At 39.1% G+C, this 27,938-nt stretch overlaps 2 protein-coding genes across 13 annotated transcripts in view; both read right to left on the bottom strand.

Moving 5' to 3' along the window:
• LOC135227856 (leucine-rich melanocyte differentiation-associated protein-like) overlaps nucleotides 1–27,938 on the bottom strand; it is a 464,639-nt gene that overhangs the window by 11,152 nt on the left and 425,549 nt on the right. The window contains exon 5 of the transcript XR_010318035.1: nucleotides 1–27,938. This exon is cut by the window's left edge and continues 11,152 nt beyond it; it is cut by the window's right edge and continues 34,228 nt beyond it. The gene's annotated coding sequence lies outside the window, so the exon portion shown is untranslated.
• Nucleotides 1–27,938, bottom strand: part of LRMDA (leucine rich melanocyte differentiation associated) — a 1,290,642-nt gene that overhangs the window by 848,071 nt on the left and 414,633 nt on the right. The window lies entirely within an intron of this gene.

Raw genomic sequence — 27,938 nt, 5'->3', positions numbered from 1 at the left:
GGAGCTCTTATGCACTGCTGGTGGAAATGCAAAATGATACAATCTTTTTGAAAAACAATATGGTGCCTCCTTAGAAAGCTAGAAATAGAAATACCATTTGATCCAAAAATCCTAACCTAAAGAAAAAAAAAGAATTTTTTTTCTTTAGGAATATTTCCTAGAGAAATAATAGTTGTCGCACAAATAGATATATATACATCCACGTTCACTGTGAAACTGTTCACAATAGCAAAAAGATGGAAACAGCATAGATGCCCATCAACAGATGAATGGATAAACAAAATGTGGTACATACACACAATGGAGTATTACACAACGCTAAAGAACAACTATGAATCTGTGAAGGATCTCATAGCATGGATGTATTTGGAGGACATTATGCTGAGTGAAATAAGTCAATCATGAAAGGACAAATATTGTATGAGACCACTACTGTAAAAACTCATGAAAAGGTTTACATACAAAAAGAAACAACATTTAACAGTTACAAGGGAGAGGAGGGGTGGGGATGGAAAAACACATAATAGGCAATAGATAAGTGGTAACTTTGGTGACAGGTAAGACAGTACACAATACTGGGGAAGCCAGCACAACCTGTACAAGGCAAGCCCATGGTAGCTCCATAGACACATCCAAACTCCCCAAGGGACCAAACTTCTGGGCTGAGGGCTGTGGGGACCATGGTCTCCGAAAACATCTAGCTCAACTGGCATAAAATATGTTCTACATTCTACTTTTGTGAGCAGTGTCTGGGGTCTTAAAAGCCTGTGAGCAGCTGTCTAGGATACTCCACTGGTCTCACCCCTTTGGGAGCAAGAAGAATGAAGAAAAAGATATAAGAGAAAGATTAGTCCAAAGGAGTAAAGGACCACACCGACCACAGCCTGCACCTGACTGAATCCAGTACAACTACATAGTGCTCAGTTACCACCACTGACTGCTGTGACAGGGATCACAATAGAGGGTCCCAGACAGACCTGGAGAAAAACGTAGAACAAAATTGTAACTCAAAAAGAAAAACCAGACTTGCTGGCCTGACAGACAATGGAGAAACCCTGAGAGTATGCCCCCTGGACACCCTTTCAGCTCAGTAATGAGGCCACTCCTGAGGTTCACCCTTCAGCCAGAATGAACAGGCCCATGGAACAAAACAAGACTAAAGGGGTGTGCCAGCCCTGTGGCAGGGACTGGAAGGCAGGAGGGAATAGGAAAGGTGGCAGTAGTGACCCCAGACTTGAGAAAGGAGAGTGTTGATATGTCGTGGGGTTGTTAACCAATGTCATACAACAATGTGTATACGAACTGTTTGATGAGAAACTAGTTTGTTCTGTAAACCTTCATCTAAAGTGCAATTAAAAAAAAAAAAAGTACAGCCAGAGTGCTCATTGGAAGGGAGGATGGTGAGACTTCATCTCACATACTTTGGACATGCTATCAGGAGGGACCAGTCCCTGAAGAAGGACAACATGCTTTAGTGATAAATTTAGTAACAGATTAGGCCACTTAGTTCCAAGGCTTTTCAGTAAGAACATCTGAAGATTTCCCCAATAACTATGACGGACATTCTTATGGAAAGGCATTCACCATACAAGTAGGGCTAAGGTGAGGCAGGGACCCAGGTGTAGAGTCATGCTTATTGGAAAGAGTTTACATAATCTAAATATTCCAAATCAATGAAAAACAAGAGTGAAGAAAATACCAGGAGCACATTCTTATTTCCAGTCCCATTTTCAGCCTTAAAGAGGAGTATGAGAAAGCTATGTCTGAGAATTTCTGTTCTGGTGAAAAATGGAGTAGGTATATTAGACTAGCTCTCCTACAGATAAAAATTTTAAGGACTGGGAAAATATTTTAAAAAACAACTAACTAAAGGCACTGAAGAGCTATCAAAGGCAATGTAAAATGGAGGATATTCAATGATCTTTTAAAAAAGAACCACGGTGGTGATATCTATGCCTAAATGCCTTTTCCTTGAGATCACTCCTCGGTCTGCACTGCACAGGACAGTTTGAACTCAAGGAGAAAGCTGCAATCTTATGGCTGGAAAAGATAGAGATCAGCATTGTCAAAGTGGTTGGAAAATAGAAATTCTGAAGGAAAATTCCAGAAAGGATGGAGACAGACATAAGAGACACCAAATCTGCATATAACACTTTAAAAATCCTTGGCTGATTCCTGAACTGTACATGATACAAAGCAACATAGGCTGATACAAAGCAACACCTCGAAGGCTGAAACAGCTTACATCATAGAGGAAAAAGAGTCTTGATTTTTAAGTCTGAGTAAATAAAGCAATTTGGTAAATACCTTGGGCTTTTAATCAAAATCTTAAGGGCCACACATTAAGACTAAAGACTATGCCTCAGGATTAAGAATTTTTACAAATATCAAGTGAAAAATTGAAACAGAGTTGCCTTTACAAGGTATGAAAACAAGCTTCCTCAAGTTCAAGGCAACCATTGGCAAAAATCAATCTAGAACAAAAGTCAACATGTTTCAAAAGAAAGAAACAGAATCCCTACAATGTATTAATCACCATTTCATGAAAAAAAAATTCTTTTAAATTACTAGACATGGGAAGAAAAACAAAAATGTAACCCATAGTCAAAAGGAAATTCAAGCAATAGAAAAAGACCATGAGATGGTACAGACGTCTGAATAAGCAAACAAGGATGCTAAAGCAGCTATTTAAATATTTTCCAGGACTTGAGAGAAAGTAAGTCATAATGAGTAAACAAATGTGAGGATCTCAACAGAAATTGAAAACTATAACTGAGAACCAAATGGTATTCTATTACTGAAAAGTAAAATATCTGAAATTAAAAATTAATTGAATACACTTAATAGTAAATGGAAATGTCAGGGGACAAAAGGGCTATTCAACTTGAAGTAAATAGATATGTCAGGGGACAAAAGGGCTATTCAACTTAAAGCAAGAGCATAGCTATCAATTCTGAAAGACAGAGAAAAAAGACTGAAACAAATAATCAAAGCTTCATTCAACTGTAGAACAACATCAAGTGGTCTAACATGTATAATTGGAGTTCCAGAGGGAAAGAAAAAAGAATGGGGCAGAAAGAGTATTTGTAAAAATAAAGGCCAAATATTCCTCAAATTTTGAGAAAAACAACATATTGAACTCAAGAAGGGTAAATACAAAGAAAACCACACCTGGGCTCAGCAAATTTACACTCTGAAAAAACGAATATACATTAAAAAAAAAATACACAGAAACTCTTAAAAGCATCCAGAAAACAAAGACATATTAAATTCAAGGAATGACAAAACAATTGATGGCTGACTTGTCATTAGAATGAATACTAGAAGTCGATTGAAAGGTATCTTTAACACACTGAAAGAAAAAGTAAGCTATCAATTCAGAATTCCATATGCAGCAAAAAAATCCTTCAACACTGAAGGCAAATTAAAGGCTTTTGCAGATAAACAAACACTGAGAGGCTTTTTTTTTTTTTTATCACCACCTCTCCTTCACTATATTAAGTCATGCTTCTCTTACTGCATAATAGAAGTGTTACCAGATGAAAACTTAGATCTACAGGAAAAAATTAAGAGTCTCTGAAATGGTAAATATTTATATAAAAATTTACATAAACGATTATCTTTTTTCTTTTCTTAATCTCTTTAAAAATACTGACAGCTTAAAACAAAAATTATAACATTGATCACAGGGTTTATTATGTTATATTTTATGTGAAGTGTTACAATATTAACTCTGAGTAGACTGTGGAAAGTTAAGGATGCATATTTTAATGTCTAGAGGAAACACTAAAAGAAAAATTGCTAAAAAGCCATAAGAGGAATGAAAATGTACCACTAAAAATTATTCAACTTATCCAAAAGAACAGGAAAACTAAAAGCAGATCAAAAAAAAAAAAAAAACATAAAATACCTTTCAAAATGCTAAACTAAAGCCCAAACTTATCAATAACTATATGAAATGTCAGTGGCAAAATACTCTGATTAAAAGAAAAATATCACCAAACTGAATGAAAAACCTAGGCTGCAACTGAAGGTTATCTAAAAGGATGTACTTGTAATATAAACACATAAATAGGTGGAAAGTAAGACAATGGAAAAATATACTCTGAAAAATGTAAGCATAAGAAAGCTAGTATAAAAAAAAAAGCTATACTCAGATAAAGTAAACTTCAAGACAAAGAATATTACCAGAGATTTAAAGAATGCCATTCTGTAGCAATTAAAGGATCAGATCATCAGGAAGACGTAAAAATCATAAATTTGCGTGCATCTAAAAACAAAGCAAAAACTACAGATTTAAGAGGAGAAATTAACAATTCTAAAATTATAGTTAAGAGAATTTAATATCCCTCTCTCAGTAACTAAACAACTTGACAAAAGAAAATCGAGTAATATAGTATATTTGAAAACACTACCAAACAAATCAATCTAATTGATATTTATACAATACTACAGCCAACAGTTGCAGAATATACAGTTTTCACACACACAAGGTATGTTCACAAACACAGACCATATGCTTGCCATAAGTCTCAGTAAATTTCTAACAATTTAAATCTTAAATAGTATATCCTTTGAGAACAACAGTATTAAATTAGAAATCAATAAAAATAAGATATCTAAAAAATACCTAATAATGGAAAAATGAACAACACAGTCCTATAAAAACCATGGATCAAAGAAGAAATCAAAAGAAATTTTTGAAAATATTGTGAATGACATATTAATGAAAGCACAATATAGCATAATCCATGGATGCAACTAAAGCAAATGCTTAAGGGCACAATTTATATATTTAAATGCTTATATTAGAAAACAAGAAAAGTTTAGAACCAATATCTGTTTTTACATTAGTAAGCTAAAAAAAAAAAAATTGGCATATTAAATCCAAAGTAAGTAAAAAAGAAAAAGCAGTGAAATAGAAACAGACTAACAATAAAGTTAATAAAATCATCAATAAAATTGATAAATTTGGAGGAAATCTTCATGACCTCGGGTTAGGCAAACATTTCTTATATATGACACTAAAGTATTACCCATAAGAGAAAAAAATGATAAACTGGATTTTATCAATTTACAAATTCGTGTACTTCAACATATACCATTACAAAAGTAAAAAGACAAGCCAAAGATGGGGAGAAAATATTTGCAAATCATATATCTAATAAAGGAATTGCATCCACAATATAATAAGGAACTATCACAACTCAATAAAAAGACAATTCGATTTAAAAATGAGCAAAGAATCTGAATCAATGTTTCTACAAAGAAGATATAGAAATGGTCAATAAGTACATGAAAAATGTTCTACATCATGAGTCATTAGGGAAATGAAAATTAAAACCAAAATGAGGTACCACTCCCCACCCACTAGAATGGTTACAATCAAAAAGACAGACAATAACCAGTGTTGGGACGATGTGGAGAAACTGGAACCCTCGTGCATTAATGTGAGAATGTAAAATGGTGTCTTTAGAAAACCGTCTGGCAGTTTCTCAAAAAGTTAAACATAAATATACCATACAACCCAGCAACTCCACTTCTAGGTATCTATCCAAACAAAATAAAAACATACATCCACACAAAGACTTATACTTGAATATTGATAGTAGCATTACTGATAATACCCCTACTCCTCACTTATTGGCTACCTTGTTATCTGACATTTCATATTTAAGACAATAGTAAAAAAATCTACTATCTGACTCTTTCACACATTAACGCTATATGTCTGGCAGTAATGAATGCCAAGGTGCAAGGTGAGAGTAATGCTGACTGTGATGGTTAAGGTTATGTGTCAACTTGGCTGGGCCGTGATTCTCAGTGATTTGGGAGCTATGTAATGATGCAATTTGGCAGTTATGTAATGATGTGCTCATCCTCTACTGTGTTACCTAATGTAGCCATCCTCCATTTCACATAATGCTGATTTTTGCATAACGACCTTGTCTTTGGAACTTCGCCATGACATTAAGTGACGAGTGGCTGTATTCCCAAACTAGAAACAGCTTAAATGTCTATCAACTGGTAAATGTATATATAAAATGTAGTATAGCCATACAATGGAGTTGTTGTTGTTCCATGCCGTCGAGTCGGTTCCGACTCATAGCAACCCTATGCACAACAGAACAAAACACTGCCTGGTCCTGCGCCATCCTCACAATCGGTGTTATTCTCGAGCCCATTGTTGCAGCCACTGTGCCAATCTACCTCATTGAGGATCTTCCTCTTTTCTGCTGAGCCTATACTTTGCCAAGCATGATTTCCGTCTCCAGAGACTGATCCCTCCTGACAACATGTCCAAAGTATGTAAGATGCAGTCTCGCCATCCTTGCTTCTAAGAAGCATTCTTGTTGTACTTCTTCCAAGACAGATTTATTCGTTCTTCTGGCAGTCCATGGTATATTCTTCTTCACCAACACCACAATTCAAAGGCATCAGCTCTCCTTCAGTCTTCCTTATTCACTGTCCAGCTTTCACATGCATATGATGTGATGGAAAATACCATGGCTTGGGTCAGGTGCACCTTAGTCTTCAAGGTGACATCTTTGCTCTTCAGCACTTTAAAGAGGTCCTTTGCAGCAGATTTACCCGATGCAATGCGTCTTTTGATTTCTTGACTGCTGCTTCCATGGCTGTTGATTGTGGATCCAAGTAAATGAAATCTTTGACAACTTCAATCTTTTCTCCATTTATCACGATTTTGCTCATTGGTCCAGTTGTGAGGATTTTTGCTTTCTTTATGTTGAGGTGCAATCCATACTGAAGGCTGTGGTCTTTAATCTTCATTAATAAGCGCTTCAAGTCATTTTCACTTTCAGCAAGCAAGGTTGTGTCATCTGCATAACGCAGGTTGTTAATGAGTCTTCCTCCAATCCTAAGGCCCCATTCTTCTTCATATAGTCCAGCTTCTTGGATTATTTGCTCACCATACAGATTGAATAGATATGGTGAAAGAATACAACCCTGGCACACACCTTTTCTGACTTTAAACCAATCAGTATCCCCTTGTTCTGTCTGAACAACTGCCTCTTGATCTATGTAAAGGTTCCTCATGAGCACAATTAAGTGTTCTGGAATTCCCATTCTTTGCAACATTATTCATAATTTGTTATGATCCACACAGTCGAATGCCTTTGCATAGTCAATAAAACACAGGTAAACATCCTTCTGGTATTCTCAGCTTTCGGCCAGGATCCATCTGACATCAGCAATGATATCCCTGGTTCCACGTCCTCTCCTGAAACCAGCCTGAACTTCTGGCAGTTCCCTGTCAATATACTGGTGCAGCCACTTTTGAATGATCTTCAGCAAAATTTTACTTGTGTGTGATACTAATGATACTGTTCAATAATTTCCGCATTCAGTTGGATCAACTTTCTTGGGAATAGGCATAAATATGGATCTCTTCCAGTCGGTTGGCCAGGTACCTGTCTTCGAAATTTCTTGGCATAGACGAGTGAGCACCTCCAGTGCTGTATTCATTTGTTGAAACATCTCAATCGGTAGTCCATCAATTCCTGGAGCCTTATTTTTTGCCAATGCCTTCAGTGCAGCTTGGACTTCTTCTTCAGTACCATCAGTTCCTGCTCATATGCTACCTCTTGAAATGGTTGAACATTAACCAATTCTCTTTGGTATAATGACTCTGTATTTCTTCCATCGTCTTTTGATGCTTCCTGTGTCATTTAATATTTTTCCCATAGAATCCTTCACTATTGCAACTTGAGGCTTGAATTATTTCTTCAGTTCTTTCAGCTTGAGAAACACTGAGTGTGTTTCTCCCTTTTGGTTTTCCATTTCCAGCTGGAAATGGAGTAGTGTTGAGTAACTAAAAAAGAATGGAGGATTGATACATGCCACAACACAGATAAGCCTCAAAAATATGACACTAAATGAAAGAACCCAGAAACAAAGACCACATACAGTATGATTCCTTTCATATGAAATGTTTAGGAAAGGCAAATCAATAGAAACAGAAACTGATTCATTGGCTACCGAGGGCTGGGAGTGGGAACAGGGAGAGACTACAAATGGGCATGAGAAATTTTTGGGTGTTGATGGCAAAGTTCTAATATTAGATTGGGGTGATTGTTGTACAATTTTGTAAATTTAGTAAATATTCTTGAACTCTATAATTAAAAACAGATAATTTTTATGGACTGTAAATTATATCTCAACAAATTTTCTAAAAATTTTGATAAATCCTAGAAGGACTGATCATGACAAAAGAGAAAAATAACTATTCGGGAATGAAAGAGGGTTATTACTAAAGCCTTTACAGATAAATAGGAGGATATTAGAGAATATTGTGCATAACTTTATGCCAATAAACTCAACAATTTAGATGAAATAGACAAGTTCATTGAAAAACACAGCTTAACAAAACTGAAGGAGAAATAGGAAATTTTAATAATCCTACATCTACTAAAGAATTAAATTTATAATGAAAACTCTCCCTAAAAGAAAATCTATGGGCCCAAAGGGTTTCACTGGTGAATTCTACCAAAAATTTAAGGAAAAAAATACCAATTATTATACAAACTCTTTCAGAAAACAAAGGAGGCAGAAACACTTCCAAACTCATTTTGAGGCCAGCATAACCTTTATAACGAAATCTGACAAGTGCATTACAAGAAAATAAAATTATACAACTATTTCCGTCATTAACATAGATTCAAAAACTCCTAATAAAATACTAGCAGATTAAATTTACAAATATATAAAAAGGATAATACACCATGATCAAGTGATGCTTATCCCAGGAATGCAAGGTGAGTTTAACATTTGAAAATCAATCAATTTTGTTCACCATATTAATAGAAAAAAGAGAAAAATAGATATGTGCCATTGAGTCAATGGCGACCCCACAGGGTTTCCGAGGTTACGGCCTTCCAGAAGCAGATCACCAGTCGTACTTTCTAAGGCACCTCTGGATGGCTTTGAAACACCAACCTTTCAGCTAATAGTTAAGCACTTCACCATTTGCACCACCCAGAGCCTCCTTCTGATAGACTGTGAGACAATATTGCTAAGATGTCAATTCCCCCCAAATTGATCTATAGATTCAATGCAATGCCAATCAACACTCCACAGGCTATTTTTTTAATTGAAAAATTGATTCTGAAATTTATATGAAAAAACAAGGGCTCTAGAAGAGACCAAAGACTCTTGAAAAAGAAGTACAAATTTGGAGGACTCACACTCACTGGTTTCAAGATTTACTGTAAATCTACAGTAGTTAACACAGTATGGTATTAGCATAAGAACAGAAAAACAGATCAATAAAAAAGAACAGATAATCTAGAAATAGACCTATATATTAATGGCCAAGTGACTTTTGACAAAGGTTCTAAGGTGGTTAAATGGCAAAAGTATAGTTGAAAAGAACAAATGGTGCTGGAACAACCAGATAAATACATGAAAACAATGTATTTCAATTCTTAACCTACGTACATGAAAATTAATTCAAGATGGATCAAAAACCTCAACATAAAAGTCAAAACTCTAAAGCTTCTAAAAGAAAACACAGAAAGATATCTTCAAAATCTTGAAGACAACAAAGATTTCTCAAACAGAACACAAAAAGCACCAATCAAAAAAGAAAAAAAAAATGCATAAATTTGTATTTATCAAAATAAAAACTTTCGCTCATCAAAAAGCACCCTTAATGAAGTGAAACTGCAACCTAAAGACTGGAAGAAATATTTTAGACAGATACAGGTGTGGATATATAGCTATCTGACAAAGAACTTGTAACCAGAGTATATAAAATATGCCCACAAATTAACAGCAAAGAGACAAATTACTCAATTTTTTTAGGTGGGCAAAATACTTGAACAGACCTTTCACAAAAGAAGATATACAACTAGCCAGTAAACTCATTAAAATATGTTCAGCATCATTAACCATCAGGAAAATGCATATTAAAACCAAATGAAATACCACTTCACACCTACCATTGCTGTTGGTTGCCATCAAATCCACTCTGACTCATGGTGGCCCCATATATGCACAGCAGAACTGCTTCGTAGGGTTTTCAAGACTGACTTTTAGGAAGCAGATCGCTGAGCCTGTCTTTCAAGGTGCCTCTGGGTGGGTTCAAAATGCCAAATTTTTGGCTAATAGTCAAGCGCTTAACTGCACAAGCCATGGACTCTCACACCTACTAGAATAAATAAAATTTACAAGACTGAGAACACAAAATATTGGATAGAATGTTGAGTAACTGGAATTCTCAAAAATTGCCACTAAGAGTGTAAACAGTATCATCACACTAGAAAGCTGTTTGGCAGCTTCCATAAATTTAAACCTATACCCACCCCACGGCTCAGTGATTCCAACCCTAGGTACAGTATTTTTTGCAAGTAACATGCATCTTCTACTTTTGTTTGCCAACCCGCCCTCCCTTCACCAGCTATTTTCATAAGAACCACTATGCTGATTTTTTTTCACATGTTGTTGTAAAAAAAAAAAAATAGCATAGCATGCTTATGAAAATACCTTGCAGGAGAAGGACACAGCTGGCAAACAAATGTAGAAGGTGTGTGTTATTTACATAAAAATACGGGTAGTTATCCAAAAGCAATAAAAATCCAGATAGACACAAAGAGTTTCACATGAATGCTCATTGTAGTTTTACTCATAACAGGCAAAAACTACCAAATTCCCAAACTTCCAACAACCAGAAAATGGATAAACAATTGTTGGATATTCATACAATGGAACAGACTTCTGATAACACTATACTGTGTGGAATAAAACAAAATAGACACAAAGGAGTACGTATTATACGATTCTGTTTATACAAACTCCAAGAATGGAAGAGGGGTTGCCGGCAGAAAGTGGAAATTACTGTAAAGGAACAAAAGAAGTTTCTGAAATGATGAAAATGTTCTACATCTTGATTGGGGCAGTGGTTACACACGGTATACATTGATGAAAACGCACTGGCTAGCACACATAAGGTCTCTGCATTTCATGCCATGTAAATTTTCCCCCAATTAAAAAAAAAAAAAAAAGGCAGAGCAGAGTATCAGTCGGAACAAACTACATTATGCTGTGATAATAAACAAGCCCCAAGCCTTAGCGTCTCAGGCAGGAGTCGGCAATCTACAGCCTGTCAGCCAAATTCAGCCTGCTGCCTCTTTCTGTTAATAAGGCTCTACAAGAACATAGCCACACCCAACGTTTACATGTTGTCTATGGCTGCTTTCACACTGCAAGGGCAGAGTTGAATAGGTGCGACACAGACCATACAGCTCACAAACTAAAAGCCTGAACTTTTTTCTATCTCCTCCTGTCCAGAAGAAGTTTGCTAATCTCTCTGGCTTATAGTAATAGAGGTTTATTTCTCATTTAGGCTCCCTGTTAGTCAAGACTCAGGTGGAAATTCTGCTCCATGTCATCCTCCTTGTGGGAACTGGCTGATGGGGCAAACTGTCTCTGGAATGCTGTCGCTCACTGAAACAAAGAGAAAACAGCAAGCTCTGAAGGATCCTGCACCAGAAATTACGTGATCTGGCTCCGAAGTAACACTACTTTTCCTTACAAGCCCTGGGCCAGAACTACCCATACGGCCCATCTGCTCCAGGGTTCCATTTGTGCATCCACATGCCTGGGCGCGGGGAAGAACTGCAAAATCTTCCAAACGGCACTAATGACTACAACAACTAAACTGAGAATCAATCAGTCCACGCGTTTACCTGCAATGTACACATCAAAACCAAACCCACTGCCATCAAGTCGATTCCGACTCAGTGACCATACGGGGCCGTACTGTCAAGTCGATTTCGATTCATAGTGACCCTATAGGACAGAGTAGAACTGCTCCCACAGGGTTTCCAAGGAGCAGTTGGTGGATTCGAACAGCTGACCTTTTGGTTGGCATGTGAACGCTTAACCACTGTGCTACCAAGGCCCCTCATTGCTGGCTGCCTGAAAATGGTGTTAGGCTGCAAACCTGACTTAACATCACCTTCACATTTAATAGCCTTCAGCAGCCACCTGCCCTCAAGACTCTATGACCTAACCTTTCCAATCTCTGAGGCCTCATCACTCTCTACCACCATTTCAACCTCGCCATGCTCTAATAAGATAGAATACAGCTTATAATGACCAAGGCACCCTATACTTGTTCTGGATTCCACACTTTTGTTCATGCAGTTTCCACAGTGTAGAATACCCTCTCCCCTTATGTTCACCCTTAAGATTCAGCACAGTCATTATCTTGTCCCCAGAGTCTTCTGTGACCACCAGTCAGAAAGAACTGTATTGCTATTGCACCAGATCCAGACGTTATGGCAGTACTTACCCCATCAAGCTAAACGGCGGGCTAACTTAGACAGTATTCACCAGGTACCAGGTACTTCTCTAAGCACTTAATACACACAACAACCTAAAAAACCAAAACCATTGCCATTGAGTCAATTCCAACTCATAGTGATCCTAGAGGATGGAGAAGAACCACCCCGTAGGGTTTCCAAGGAGCAGCCCGGTGGATTTGAACTGCCGATCTTTTGCTTAGCAGCCAAGTGCTTAACTACTAAGCCACCAGGCAGATACTAATAGCACCTCTTTCACAAATATGGAGACTGAGGCATAGAGGTGTTAATTAATTTGTGCAACCTCGCACAGCTGGTTAGTGGCAAAAGTGGGATTTGAACCCAGGATGGCTGGTAGGCTCTGAGGCATACTCTTCACCACCCTGCTGTTCTGCCCCTCAATACAGAGAACACTCAGGTCTGTCTCCCTTTGAGAGTGCAAGGTGCTCAATCACAAATAAAACAAACAAACAAAAACCCAACTCATTGCTTTCTGTATCCCCAGGGCCTAGAACATACAATAATTAGGCAAGAGCCGCTGCTTAATCAGGGTTTGTTCAGACGAAATCAATGAGACCCTGGGTTCTCAAAACCAGCCTTTCTGCTAGTGACGTTCTCTTGACTAGTGATATTTAGAAAGTGGACAGATATTTTGCATATATACCATTTTCTGGATCCCAGCCCTTCCTCCAGGGCTGCCAGCCAATTTGAAAGTGGAGACGCAGGAAGTGTCCGAACTAAAGATCACTAGAAAACGAGCTACTCTTAGTTCTGACAAGCAGTCACCCACTTATTCAGGAACATTTAAAGGACCCTGAATATTTGGAAATGTGAAGATTTGACTTTTCTGTGCAGAAGCCTGCACAAACCTTTCCTAAAAGTTTTTCTGCCTCACATAATTATGCTTTAAATTGTTAATAGCTATAATTATGAAGATGGCATTGTTCTACTTGTAATTTTTCCTGTTCCCCTTGGTATTTATTGATGATAAATGGTTTTATTAAAAAATAATGATAATTACCTTGTTTGGTTGTATATCAATATAGTTTCAGTTTTTCTTTATTACCACTTATGGAATTTTATAGATTGCCAACATTTAGTTCTTTTATTGGTTTATATTCTCTGATGATATAAAAGGAGGAGGGGGAAGAAAATTAACAATACTTGTATCCCTTAGTTTCCGGGCCCCTCCCCCAGTCCTGCTCTGACTCTGTTAAGAAAGCAGTCTAGAGCACTGCAGCATGTGGCTACTGGAGGTAATAATTGTATTACTATGTATTTCTAACAATTACATAGTAACACACCCCAAAATTCTCCTCTAAGGGCCAGTGTTTAGGGCATGGCAGAAAGCAGGAGTCCCTGCCCCCACCCACGAAGCTCCTCACAGAATCAGCACCTCTTGCTTGAGATGTAGTCCCTTCCGCTGGAACCAGGGTTTGACACCTGCTAAATTAACTACAAGAGAATCAGATTGGCAAACAACTGGCCTGAAAGCTCCCCAGAAAAAAATCTCTTTAGTTTACTAAGTATCCACGAGAACCATTGTAGCAAAGGCCCTTTCTCTACAGAAGATATCACAGCTCTTCAACTGTTCCTTTCTGAAAGCAAGTCCCCTTAGGCCTACTCTGAGGTCTCTCTGGACACCCTTAGACTACACATTCCTTTGTTTCTCAACGGCCCTCTACAGAGAGTTAGCCCCGTCGACATTCTTGCCGTTGATGTTCTCTGCAAAACATAAACCAAATCTAATCAATGACCAAAACGTAAGCTGTCCACGAGTCTCTGCAAACAGTGCACTTGGCAGCATTTTCATAAGAAAGTCAAGTCTGAGTGTTCAGTACTAAGACAGGCAACACCATGAGTCCTTATGGTACTTGATGTTTAAGTCAGATTCTGTGAAAGGGAGAAGAGTATGAGGGAAAGAACGTCATGTTTGTTTTGTTTTTCTCTACACTCTCCCTTCTTGACCTTGGGTTCCCTATTACCAGCTTTCCTGTCCGCCCCCCCACCCCGGCCGCCAAGAATGTCACATTTGAAATCAGACTCCATCTGTCTAACCTTACTCCATGTTCTTCACCTCTTTGAATCCCACTTCTCCTTCCTGCAAAAGTGATTTCAGCAACACCTACAATATAGGATTGTTGTGAGGATTAAATGAGTTAAATATGTCTGGCACATACTTGTTGTTTACATACATATTCACTTTCTTCTAGACCTGTGCTTCTCCACTGGGGTGATTCTGCCCCCCAGGGGACATTTAGCAATGCCTGGATCCATCTTTGGTGGTCACGAATGGGGGAGGGGGTGTTACTGGCATTTAGTGGGTAAAGAGGGATGCTGCTAAACATCCTACAATGCCTAGGACAGCCCTCCATGACAACGAATTCTCTAGCCCAAAATATTAATAGTGCCAAGATTGTGAAATCTTGTGCTAGACCAGTGTGAAAATAACTTTTTCATTACGGTTGTTTGTTCTCCCTAGCTTCTGACTCTTTAGCTAAATGAGAAAAGATTTACTGAGACCCTACCATGTGCACAGCTCTGTGCTAGGCACATCTTTAACCAACTTATATATTTGGCTGCCTGCTGCCATTTTCCTAAAGGAGCTCCCATCCTCAAATACTGTCCACCTCTATGAATATCAAGCCTTGGCTTCTTCCTTTCTTCTTGATGCGATTCTCAGTAGCCCTGAAGTCAGGCATGCTATGTGTCAGAGCAAAGACCTGTGTTAATCAACAATGCCAAATACAGCAACAGCAGTTTGAAAATCAAAGCATGGGCCTTGGGGACATCAATATTTGCATGTTCATAATAAATACTTAACTACACATCTGTGCAATGTTTAATATAGTTGGGTGAGAAAAAGAATATTTATGTTGATTTTTGGTCCAGTTCCACAACTCAAGCTTCTAATGTGCTAAAGAAATGTAACGCAGTAGCTGTAAAAATGATTTTAAATATATTTATAATACGCACTTAGGAACTGGAGACATGCTTGACTTATTCTGAGGTTTTTATAACTATAAATTAGCCTGTACACCTGCCTCTGGGGTCAGTGGAATAATTTTCAAGTCCGTACATTAAACATCCACTGTTTTTCTATCTGACGCTCACCTCGCTAACTCACATGGACCCTATACTTAACATTCAAGGCTCTGTTTCATGTTTTTATTCTTCTCCCTGTAGAGACTGTACCTCTCTATGAGCACACCTCTCAATAGGCAGAAGCCCTGGTTGCTATTTACTATGTGTTTACGCATGCCAGGCACTTCTGTAAGCACTTCAAATTCACAATTTCATTTCATCGTCAAAGAACTCCTACAGATGCAGACAGCATCATGCCCATTTTACAGAAAAAGAAATGGAGGCTTAGAAAGGTTAGGCAACTTGGCCAAAGTCACACAGCTAGGATGTGTGAGAACAAGTATTCATACCCAGTGTGCCTGGTTCTAAAATCCATGTTTATCATCACTCTGCTACATTAGGAGGAAACAGACATCCATCTGCTGAGTGCTCTTTGTACAAAGTCATGCAGTGGGCATACCCTTCAATCTAGGAAGTCTACCTTGAAGGATCAATCCTCCACAAACACTAGCTCACGTGCAGAAATGTACTGTAAAAACCGTGTGTGCTGCTGGATAATTTGGAATAAAGAGTAAGCAAGCTAAATGGGGGAAATACACCCATTCTATGAAATACCAAGTGGGGGAAACCTGGCCTTGCTTTCCTATTATCCATTTTCACTTTTTTTTTAGTAAGAGAACCCTGATTTTATTCTGGGTGTCAATGCAACCAGCTAAAAGACTTCCCTGCAGCTAGGTTAGTGTTATGTGCTGGTAAATGTAAAACAACTAGCTCTCTGAAGTAGAGGGTAAGGGGACAGAACTCTGATTTCTAATGCTTGAATGCTTGCCGATTTACATGGTGTAAATTCTCCCACTATGGCTAATTTCAAGTTTCCAAAGTAATGTCACCTGGCTCACAAAAATTCCTGAACAGGTAACACTTGGCTCTCACAACCTGGAATGAGTGGCTCCAGTACACCCCTGGTTAAGGGGGAGCAATAAGATGTAAATAAACTTGCTCAGTAGGATTTCTAGGAAAGCTCCTTAAAAGTGAGACCAACAATAATCCTGTGCTTTAGCTTTCCCTCTTCCCTTCCCCCTCCTTCCTGCCTGGAACTTGGATGATATGACTGGAGCTCCAGCAGCTATCTTGAACCAGGAAGTGACTTAATAAATGAAAACCATGTGCTAAGGATGGTGGTGCAGGAAGACAGAAGGTGCAGAAAAATAGGAGAAGACCTAGTCTCTGCTGGCCTCATGAAGCTAATATAAGAGCTTTGGCCCACCTACCTTGAGCTTCTTTTATGTGAAAGAAAACTATATTAACTCCTATTATTTTGGTTTTCTAGTATATGCACTGGGTTTTATTTTGCGTTATTATATGCTAGTTAATACAGAGACCTTTACACTTTGGTTCACATCTCTATTACCTGTGTCTTTTATAATAAAAGTGTTCTATTCCAGTATTACTTGCAAATTTAAAAAAAGATAAAATTTTTAAAAAAAGAGTCAAGTCAGTGGGCCCTTAAATGTTTCTGGCTTCCAATTCTGACAACAACAATATCCACGCATTACAGGGGGTGGGGTGGGGAAGGAGACGAAAAGAAATCAAAGGCCTGGCACACAAATCAACTATGTAAGCATGTCCTGAAAATGAAAAGGGATGGACTGGAATCCAAACAAGAACACCAACCACCAAAAAGATTTCTAGCCAAACAAGACTCCAAGGCCTTCTGAGATAAGACTTAGGTGAGTGCGAAGAGGTAATGGAGAAAGCACTGCATGTACTGCCAGGCTGATGTCTCTAGCCCAAGAGCTCCCATGCACCTGCCCACAGGAGAGGGAAGGCAGTAGGACTCCATCTCCTGACTCAAACAGCAGGAGCTCCCCAATTAAGGTGTCCCAACTAAGGGCACACAAGGTAGTGTAACAGAGAAGCAGAAAACGAAACACTGAACCATCAAGCATAAAATGGAGCAAGAAAACAGGGGAGCTACTCAAGTCTCTGGATCGAAAGGTACCATCACAGGGAGCTGCAGACAGCAACCTGGTGAGTAAGATGGTCCTCAGAGATAGCACAGACAAATCTGATGGGGTCTGCATGGTCACATTCCCCAGGTGAGCACAAAAATTACATTGAGATTTACATATTGCAAAATCAATCACTGTGTGATTCTGGTGCCTTTTTTATACAACGTAACTGACAAGTCCAATTTAAGATTCATCTTTTGTAGACCATGTCAAGGCACTGGACTCTGTATATTCTCTGTGCCCAAGAAAAGGGTGTGTGTTGTAAAAGAGATATACACAGCATAAATCCCTGCTCTTGAAGATATTGTAATCTAAAAGAAAAACCAGTTATATGTAGATGAAACTACCTAGAGAAATTTTATGTTCAAGCATTGGATGTATATTCAAACTTTAATGGTTATGAATTTAGAGAAGAATGGAAAACTTTTTTTTTTAGTTGTGCTTTAGGTGAAAGTTTACAGAGCAAATTAGTTTCACATTAAACAATTAATACACAAATTGTTTTGTGACATCAGCTGCCAACCCCATGATGTGTCAACATTCTCCCCTTCTCCACGCTGGGTTCCCCGTTTCCATTCGTCCAGTTTTCCTGCCCCTTCCTGCCTTCTCGTGTTTGCTTTTGGGCTGATAGGCCCATTTAGTCCCATAAACATAACTGAACTACAAAGAACAATTCTCATGTGTGTTACTGTTTGCCCTACAGGTTTCTCTAATCTTTGGCTGACGGGTGAATCTGGAGAGTGACTTCAGTACTAAATTAAAAGGGTGCCTGGGGGCTATACTCTTGGAGTTTCTCCAGTCTGTCAGACAAACCAGCAAGTCTGGTCTTTCCGTGTATGTGTGTGTGAATTTGAATTCTGTTGTATATTTTTCTCCCATTCTGTCCAATATTCTCTATTGTAATCCCTGTCAGAGCAGTCAGTGGTTTTAGCCAGCAGCATCTAGTTGTTCTGGGCTCAGTATGGTGGAGACTGTGGTAGTTGTGGTCCATTAGTCCTTTGGACTAATTTTTCCCTTGAGTCTTTGGTTTTCTTCATTCTCCTTTGCTCCAGCCGGGATGTAACCAGTAGACATATATTACATGGCTGCTCACAGGCTTTTAAGATCCCAGATGTTACTCGCCACAGTCAGATGCAGAACATTTTATTTTCATAACCTATGTTATGCCAATTGAGCTAGATGTTCTCACTGACCACAGTCCCCAACCCTCAGCCCAGTAACTCAGTCCCTCAGGGAGTTAGGATGTTTCCGTGAAGGTCTGTGATTTTGCCTTGGTCAAGTTGTGCTGGCCTTCTCAGTATTGCATACTGTCTTACCCTTCACCAAAGTTACCACTTATTTACTCTCTAGTTAGTGTTTTTCCCTCCCTACCAATCCCCTCCCTTATAACCATCAAAGATTGTTTCTGTGTGTAAACCTTTTCCATTGTGCATATATACCATAGTCTGTTTATACATTAATCTGTTGATGCGCACTTAGGCTGCTTCCACCTTTTTGCTATTGTGAATAATGTTACAATGAACATGGGATGGGTGTACATACGTCTATTCATGTGACAGCTGTTATTTCTCTAGGATATATTCCCAAGGGTGGGATTGCTAGATTATACGGTATTTCTATTTCTAGCTTTTTAAGGGAGTGCCATATCATTTTCCAAAATGGTTGTACCATTTTGCATTTCCACCAGCAGTGCACAAGAGTTCCAATCTCCCTGCAACCTCTCTAACATTTGTTATTTTCCATTTTTGTTTTTGTTTTTTGTTTTTTTAGTGCCAGTAATGTCAGGGTATCTCACTGCAGTTTTGAATTGTGTTTCTCTAATGGATAGTGATTAAGAATGGAAAAATACTGCAAAGCATATGGGTCAAGAAGATATTAGTGTTCAGCCAGACCATGAAAGATAGGTACCATCTGGGTCAGAAAAAATTATAAAGAATGTATTCCACATGGGAAAACAAAAAACAATGAGTAACACACAAATATATTACCAAACTTGAGGATGAGAAAAAAAAATAACACGAGGCAGTTGTGGGTGACGGTGGTTGTTATTAGGTGCCATTGAGTCGACTTGGATTCATAGTGACCTTATGAACAACAGAACAAAACACTGCCCAATCCTCACAATCGTCGTTATGCTTAAGCCCACCATTGCAGTCCCTGTGTCAATTGAGAGCGGCCTTCTTTTTCACTGACCCTCTACTTTACCAAGCATGATGTCCTTCTCCAGGGACTGGTCCCTCCTGAAAACACGTCCAAAATATGTGAAACGAAGTCTCTCCACCCTCACTTCTAAGGAACATTCTGGCTGTATTTTCTTCCAAGACAGGTTTGTTCGTTCTTCCGGCAGTCCACAGTATATTCGATATTCTCTGCCAACATCATACTTCAAAGGCATCAATTCTTCTTCAGTCTTATTATATCGTCCAGCTTTTGCAAGCATATGAGGCAATTAAAAATACCATGCCTTCGGTAAGGCACACCTTAGTTCTCAAAGTGATGTCTTTGCTTATTAACATTTCAAAGGAATCTTTTGCAGCAGATTTGCCCAATGCAACACATTGTTCGATTTCTTGACTACTGCTTCCATGGGCATTGACTGTGGATCCAAGTAAAATGAAATCCTTAACAACTTCAATATTTTCTCCATTTATCATCATGCTGTTATTGGTCCAGTCATGAGTTTTGTTTTCTTTATGTTGAGATGTAATCCATACCAAAGGCTGTAGTCTTTGACATTCATCAAGAAGTACTTCAAGCCCCCTTTAAGTTTGTATCATCTGCATAGTGCAGGTTGTTAATCAGTCTTCCTCCAAGCCTGATGATGTTCTTCTTCAAATACTCCAGCTTCTTGGATCGGGTTATTTGTTCAGCATACAGATTAAATAAGTATGGTGAAAGGACACCATCCTGATGCACACCTTTCCTAACTTTAAACCACACAGATCCCTTGTTCTGTCTGAATGACTGCCTCTTGGTCTGTGTATAGGTTCTGCATGAGCACAATTAAGTGCTCTGGAAATCCCATTCTTTGCAATGTCATCCCTAATTTGTTATGATCCACACAGTCCAATGCCTTTGCATAGTCAATAAAGCATACGTAAACATCTTTCTTCATCTTTCTGGTATTCTCTGCTTTCAACCAAGAGCCATCTGATTATCAATAATGATATCCCTCATTCCACGTCCTCTTCTGAATCTGGCTTGAATTTCTGGCAGTTGCCTGTCAATGTACTGGGGCAAATGTTTTTTTAATTATCTTCAGCAAAATTTTTCTTGTGTGTGACATTAATGACATTGTTTGATAATTTCTGTATTTTGTTGGATCACCTTTCTTTGGAATGGGAATATGGGTCTCTTCCAGCCTGCTGGCCAGGTAGTTGCCTTCCAAATTTCTTGGCATAGACAAGTGAGCCCTTCCAGAGTTGCATCCATTTGTTGAAATGTCTCAATTGGTATTCCATCAATTCCTGGAGCCTTGCTTTTCCCAATACCTTCAGTGCAGCTTAGCCTTCTTCCCTCAACACCATCAGTTCTCGATCACATGCTACCTCCTAAAATGGTTGACTATTGACCAATTATTTTTGGAACACTGACTCTGTGTATTCTTTCCATCTTCTTTTGATGTTTCCTGCACTGATTAATATTTTACCCATAAAATCTTCAATACTGCAACTTGAGGCTTAAATTTTTCTTCAGCTCTTTCGGCTTGACAAATGCCAAGCATATCCTTCCCTTTTGGTTTTCTAACTCCAGGTTTTTGAAGGTTTCATTTTAATTCTTTACTTTGTCTTCCTGAGCCGCTCTTTGAAATATCTTGTTCAGCTCTTTTACTTCATCATTTCTTCGTTTCACTTTAGCTACTCTACATTCAAAAGCAATTTTCAGAATCTCTTCTGACATCCATTTTGGTCTTTTCTTTCTTTCCTATCTTTTTAATAACCTCTTGTTTTTGTTTTGTTTTGTTCAAGTATGATGTCCTTGATGTCATCTCACAACAGTCTGGTCTTCACTCATTAGTGTTCAATGTGTCAAATCTATTCTTCATATGTACTCTAAATGCAGGTGGGCTATACTCAGGGCCATACTTTGGCTCTTGTGGACTTGTTTTCATTTTCTTCAGCTTCAGCCTGAACTTTCATAGGAACAATTGATGGTCTTTTTCATAGTCAGGCCCTGTCCTTGTTCTGACTGATCATATTGAGCTTCTCTACTGTCTGCTTCCACAGCTATAGTCACCTTGATTTCTCTGTATTCCATCCGGCAAGGTCCAGGTATATAATCACCATTTATGTTGTTGAAAAATTATATTTCCAATGACTAGGTCGTTGGGCTTACAAAATTCTACCACGAGATCTCCAGTGTCATTTCTATCACCAAGGCCATGTTTTCCAATTTGTTTCCAACTTTCAAATTCCAATTACCAGTAATTATCAATGCATCCTGATTCCATGTTTGATCAATTTCAGACTGCAGCAATTGGTAAAAATCTTAAATTCCTTCATCTGTGGCATTAGGGGTTGGTACGTAAGTTTGAATAATCATCATATTAACTGGTCTTCCTCGTAAGCATATGAGTATTATCCTATCACTGACAGCACTGTACTTCAGGACAGACCTTGAAATGTTTTTTTTTTGATGATGAATACAATGTTATTCCTCTTCATTTGTTATTCTCAGCATAGTGGCCATATAATTGTCATATTCACAACGGCCAATACTAGTCCATTTCAGCTCACTAATGACTAAGATATCTCTCTTCAAGTGTTCCATTTCATTTCTGACAGCTTCCAATTTTCCTAGATTCATACTTTGTACATTCCACGTTCCAATAATTAATATTTGCAGCTGTTTCTTCTGATTTTGGGCCATGCCACATCAGCAAATGTAGATTCTAAAAGCTTTATTCCATTCACATCATTAAGGTTGACTCTACTTTGAGGAGGCAGCTCTTCCTCAATCGTCTGTTGAGTCCTTGCAACCTGAGGGGCTCATTTTCTGGCACTATATCAGACAATGTTCTGCTGCTATTTATAAGGTTTCGAATGGCCAGTTTTTTAAGAAGTAGATCACCAGGTCCTTCTTCCTAGTCTGTCTTAGTCTGAAGGCTCCACTGAAACCTGTTCACCATGTGTGAGCCTGCTGGTATTTGAAATGTCGATGGCATAGTTTCTAGCATCACAGCAACACACAAGTCACCACAGCACATATTAGGGTTATGCGGATAACAATACTGAAAAAGAAAAGTGGAAATTGTTTATTCTTTCATCTATCAATTCATCAACAAATCCTAAATGGGTATCACATTTATTGTAGGGCCTGAGTGCCAAACTCCTAGACAATAGGGAGCCACTGGAGGCTAAGCAATGGACTCATCCTAGTCATTGGAATTGATGAAAATCTGCATTTTTCATACTGTCCAAAATGGAAAGATGATATGATAAGTAGCCCAGATTTCCTAGGCTCATTAGCTCACAACTGAAAAAAGGTAATTACCAACTTGGGAGTAATGAGGCTGCCCCTTGGGCTAGGAAATCTGTTTTCCAGCATTTTATACTCATTGAAGTTAAGTCCACTTTGTGGCATCTAATGTCCCAAATGTTGAGTCCTTCCAACCTGAGGGGCTCATTTTCCAGCACTATATCACCCAATAGATATTTGTTCATGGATGCTGTTCACTATCTACAAAGACCCAATCAGAGTCAGGGCCAGGGTGGGTCAGTTGCCCAAGGCGCCAGGAGATCATAATCTGAGGCTAAGTCCATGACATGGTGTCCTCTGGGAGCTAGTGGCTGATTTTTCATGATGCTTGATGAAATGCAGGGCAGAGGTCAAAGATGCTTACAGTGAGAAACATGTAATGGATATTGGTATTTAAAATAGAAAGCAGCACTGGTTTTAAGTTAATGTTTCATACCCAATAAAAAAAGGCTAAATATCTACCGTTTTGATAAATTGCCATAAATGAAACATTAGAGGGGCTCTTAAACACCTTGTTTCAGATCTTCATTACATGAAATTAATCTTGAGCAGATTATCACACCCAGAATGGCTGGACACCATTAAGTAGTTACTTAGATAACATGGGCTATGATTTGCTAATAAAGACAGAATCAGGAAGGAGCCTAACATGACAATTTTCACCACTTCTGCAGCCCACAGAACTGCAAACCAAAGCAGAAGAAAATGTTTTCTAGAAATTCTCAAATGTAGCCATCATGCCGCTGAAGAAGATATAGCACAATTTCAGTCTCTTTCTAGAAGCAACACAATGACAGTGCCTCTACTTAAGGCAGCATCATCAAAGAGTTGAGACTGGGAAAGCGATCAAATCTCTATTCTTGGCTCATCAGAGAATGGGGAGACCTTTGCTGCCTCCCTTTGAAGAGTTCCACAGAATCATCAGTGTTTCTAGGAATGCCTCTGAAAATGTCTTGTAGCAACTTCTCTCATTGATTATGCAGGAGGAGATTAAAGGCTCAAACGAGATAAAGTCAGAAGATGGGAAAGGAGGAAGGCACAAAGGCCAATACAACTGATCGCCTCTGCCAAAAAGGAGCCTCAGAAAGAACGTAAATCTCCAAGGAACAGAGGTACTCTTCAGGCAATATCTGCTCATTTGTACTGGTATATGGCACATGTGAGGAATATCTAACCAAACCCAGTGCCATCGAGTTGGTTCTGACTCATAGCGACCCTACAGGGCAGAGTAAAACTGCCCCATAGAGTTTCCAAGGAGCGCCTGGCGGATTCAAACCGCCGACCCTTCAGTTAGCAGCCGTAGCATTTAACCACTACGCCACCAGGGTTTCCGAGGAATATCTAGGTGGCAAAAATGGTTAAGTGCTTGACTACCAGCCAAAAGGTTGGCAGTTCAAAACTACCCAGAGGCACCTTGGGAGACAGGCCTGTTGATCTGCTACTAAAAGTAGCAGAGAGAGCTACTACAGAGAAAGCTCTACAGAGCAGTCAGAATTGGCTCAGTGGTGACTAACAACAACAACATGGCACACACGTGTCACACAGGCTCCTACCTGCCCCTGCCACATGCCCACATGCAGAGACTGATGTGGATTTGCCGGTATAGGAGACATATGAAGAATCTGAATAAGCAATGTTCTTTTAACCTTTACTTTCAATACAGCAAGTGAAGACTATTTATAAGACCCCATAAAAATCTAGTTTTCAGTGACTTAGATATGCAATCAATAAAAAAATAAGACAGAAAAAAACCTCTCCTTTGTTAGCTCTGTCCATAAGACATCTTGATCAGATTTTATTCCTAGAGTGAGGAGAGGGTGAGCAGGGAAGGGCTGTGGGTCATTCCCTCTAACAGCGCTACTGCCCACCTAAAATACGGACGGTTTTAGGATCATCCTGGCTCCAAATTCCTCTATGAGGGAAGTTTCTCCAGAATAAAGCAAGTATTTCACCCCAGAGTACCATTATCATGGACTCCTGTAAATATCTAACGCATCTAAATATATCCTTTGACACTTTTGGCCCAAATGAATTTCACCAGTACCCACCTTGTCAGTTAGTCAACCAATCAATCAAGCAATTATAGTAATGATAGTTAACATGTATTTCCTAGGTACTCCTCTTGGTGTTTTATTACAGTTTTATGTATTACTTAATCACCCTAAGGCTGTAAGACAGATACCATTACTATCCCCATTTTAAAGGAAACAAAACTGCAGGTCAGGGAGGCAATTAACTCTCTTGCCCAGAGTCACAGAGCAAGTGAGTGGAAGACCTGGGATCTGAACTCCGCAATTCGGCTTCACTGGCCCTGCTTTGAATTTCCACTCTGTATCACACAGGTTTTACTTGTTCAATAATTTGAATAATTTGAACCCAGACATATAATCCAGAGAGAAACTGTAAGGACAAAAAAAAAAAAAAAACTAAGTGTCGTTGGCCACATTTCTCCCTTGTTTCTCCCACCTCACTCCCTAAGGCCAGTATTCAGCAATCAGGTATTTCTTCTGCCCCTTGAAGCACGTTTTTGATATAGAAATGGCCATATCCTGGCAAGCACAGGAGGGACCAAAGATGGACAGTTTACTTATTTACAACATGGCATGTCCTTGATATTGATGTCTTAGTTGGTGTTCTGCGTTTTAGGCATTTTGCCTGAGTAAAAACAAGGGAGAAGGTTTACCTTTACTGAGCACCTGCTCACATATGTCCAGTACTGTGCTTGGTGCCTTTGCCTACATTACCGTTTAATGCCAAAAACATCTTACCAAAGGTAATGAATGGAATCTCATTTTTAGAGACAAAGAAACAGACTAAAAAAGATTAAGGGTCACAGTCAAGGAGACTTACTTTGGACTCACTTGGATTTGAGCCAAAACCTGGACTAACACTGTGGCTATTTCTAGAGCAGCATGCTGGGTAGTAGATACCCTATCCTTTAAACCAGAAACCATTCGTGGATTTTCTCCCTCTGAGCAGTGAGTCTTTACAGATTTACTGGTTGTTAAATGCTACTGACTCTAGCTAATTCCCAAATTAACTAGATTCCTTTCGGAGCTTGTAAAATGTGCTATACACTCAACTTCCGAATTTAGCAGGCAGGATGATGACCGCAGCAGTAAGAATGGTGCAACTTTCTTGTTAGAACAATGCACGCCTAAAAGCCTCTTTTTAATTTCTACCTTCTTATAAAAGGGCTACGTGAGTGAGGACACACCTAGGATGCTGCATATTAATTTCAACACAGCTAATACCCAAAATGTCCCACCAATTTACTCTTCACTGACAATGTTAAAAGAAAATGATTTATGCAGATCAATCATCTCGCTCATCAAGTCCTACCCTGACAGCCAGCCTTCATCATTGCTATTTAAAAGGCACTGCTGACAGAAAAGACCGACTCTTTGATTAAGGGCCCTGTCTGGCTAACCTTTCATTTGAAGAATGATTGCCGCTGAGTGACAAATACTTTTCCATTCATTTCAAGGCAAAGATATTGACATTCAAATTCTTGATGGCTACACTGAGCAGATGCCACTGTTGGCAAGGGGCCTGAGAGCAACAGCAGGTACGCCACAGCTCTGGGGGCAGGTGGAAAACATAAAATGAAAACACATGCAAGCGGGTGCGGGCTAAAGGGTCTCAACACGTGAGAGCTAGGGATCTCTCAGCCAAATCCTCTCCTCAGCACGTACCAAGGATCCATCTGCTGGGAGTTTCACCCTAGTCCTCTTCTGAAAAGTGTCCTTGCATTACACTGACCCTAACTGGACCAGCAACCAGTGCCTCTAGTAAAAAGGAGCTTGGGGGTGTTCAGTTGGCAACTCCAGGAAAAACATCTTCTCTCTGTCCATCCTGGATCACATGATATCAGGCAGACCTCTACCTACAAGTACTGGCTTCCTTGCAGCCTCTTGGGACCATAAGTGACTGAAATTCAAAGTGGGAGGAGCAGCTGAAAAATCACCTAGAGAAAGAAAAAAGAACAGTAACGTTTCCCCTCTCTGCTAAGGAGGGAGAAGAGAGATAACAAGAAAGAATCAGAGATGGACAGTTAGAAACAGAGTGACCAAGGAAACTGAGCTTTAAACAAGACCCTTTTTACAACCCATTTCAGGCGGATTTAGATCTTCGTCAGCATCGCACACAGATAACGTACACACATCCTCACAGCAGGATTATTTTGCTTATTTTTATTTCTTAAATGTAAACTATTACCTTGAAGGGAAGCAGGAAAATTATAGATTAAGGAAGGCTCTTTGTGGAAAGCGCCATTAGAAAGCCTCAAGATTAATCATTTTCAGGAACAGAATGAAAATACCTCAGCAGGTCATCAGTGACTCCTTTGAAACCTTGCCAACGCCATGTGTGGGTCTCATGCGCTTCACGAGAGAGGGTGACAAAAAAGCTGTAGCTGTGACCCCCCTCCCCAACAAATTCCCATGCTGAGAGAGGTGGGGTCAGCCAAGACACAGCCAGAACCTTCTCCCTTGTGACCCCAGGGCCTAACAGGTGACTCGAGCAATACAATAAAGGAAAGCAATCGAGTTTCAGAGACAGAGAGACCCTGGGTTTGAGTCCAATCTCTATTACTTACTAGGAAGTTACTGTAACTTCCAATCCTCTGTTATGCCCTCTGCAAAATGGGGACAGCAATATCTACCTTACAGAGTTATCTGTGGACATTAAATGATGTAAATTAAATTCAGCAACGTTCCCTTATTTAGATTTGCTTTTCCCCTCCTTTCGTCCTCTCTTCTCATCTTTGCTCAATTGTTTGCATGAGAGAGTAGTCCATAAGGGGTATCAGAAAAAAAATAATAACAGGGTTTATAGCTACAAGGGCTTAGCTATGACTCCTGGCACTGACACTTACTATCCAGACAACTGCGTGAGCTTTGGATAAGCCACGAATTTAACCTCAATTTCCACAACTTTAAATGAGAGCAGTAATAATATCTCCATCTCCCTCACAGTGTTACAATAAGAACAAATGATACAATGTTTATGTTAAAGCACTTTATAAAAGTTAAATCGATAT

The sequence above is a fragment of the Loxodonta africana genome, chromosome 16 (assembly GCF_030014295.1).
Source record: "Loxodonta africana isolate mLoxAfr1 chromosome 16, mLoxAfr1.hap2, whole genome shotgun sequence".
Taxonomy (NCBI): domain Eukaryota; kingdom Metazoa; phylum Chordata; class Mammalia; order Proboscidea; family Elephantidae; genus Loxodonta; species Loxodonta africana.
This window is presented reverse-complemented; position numbering and strand designations above follow the sequence as displayed.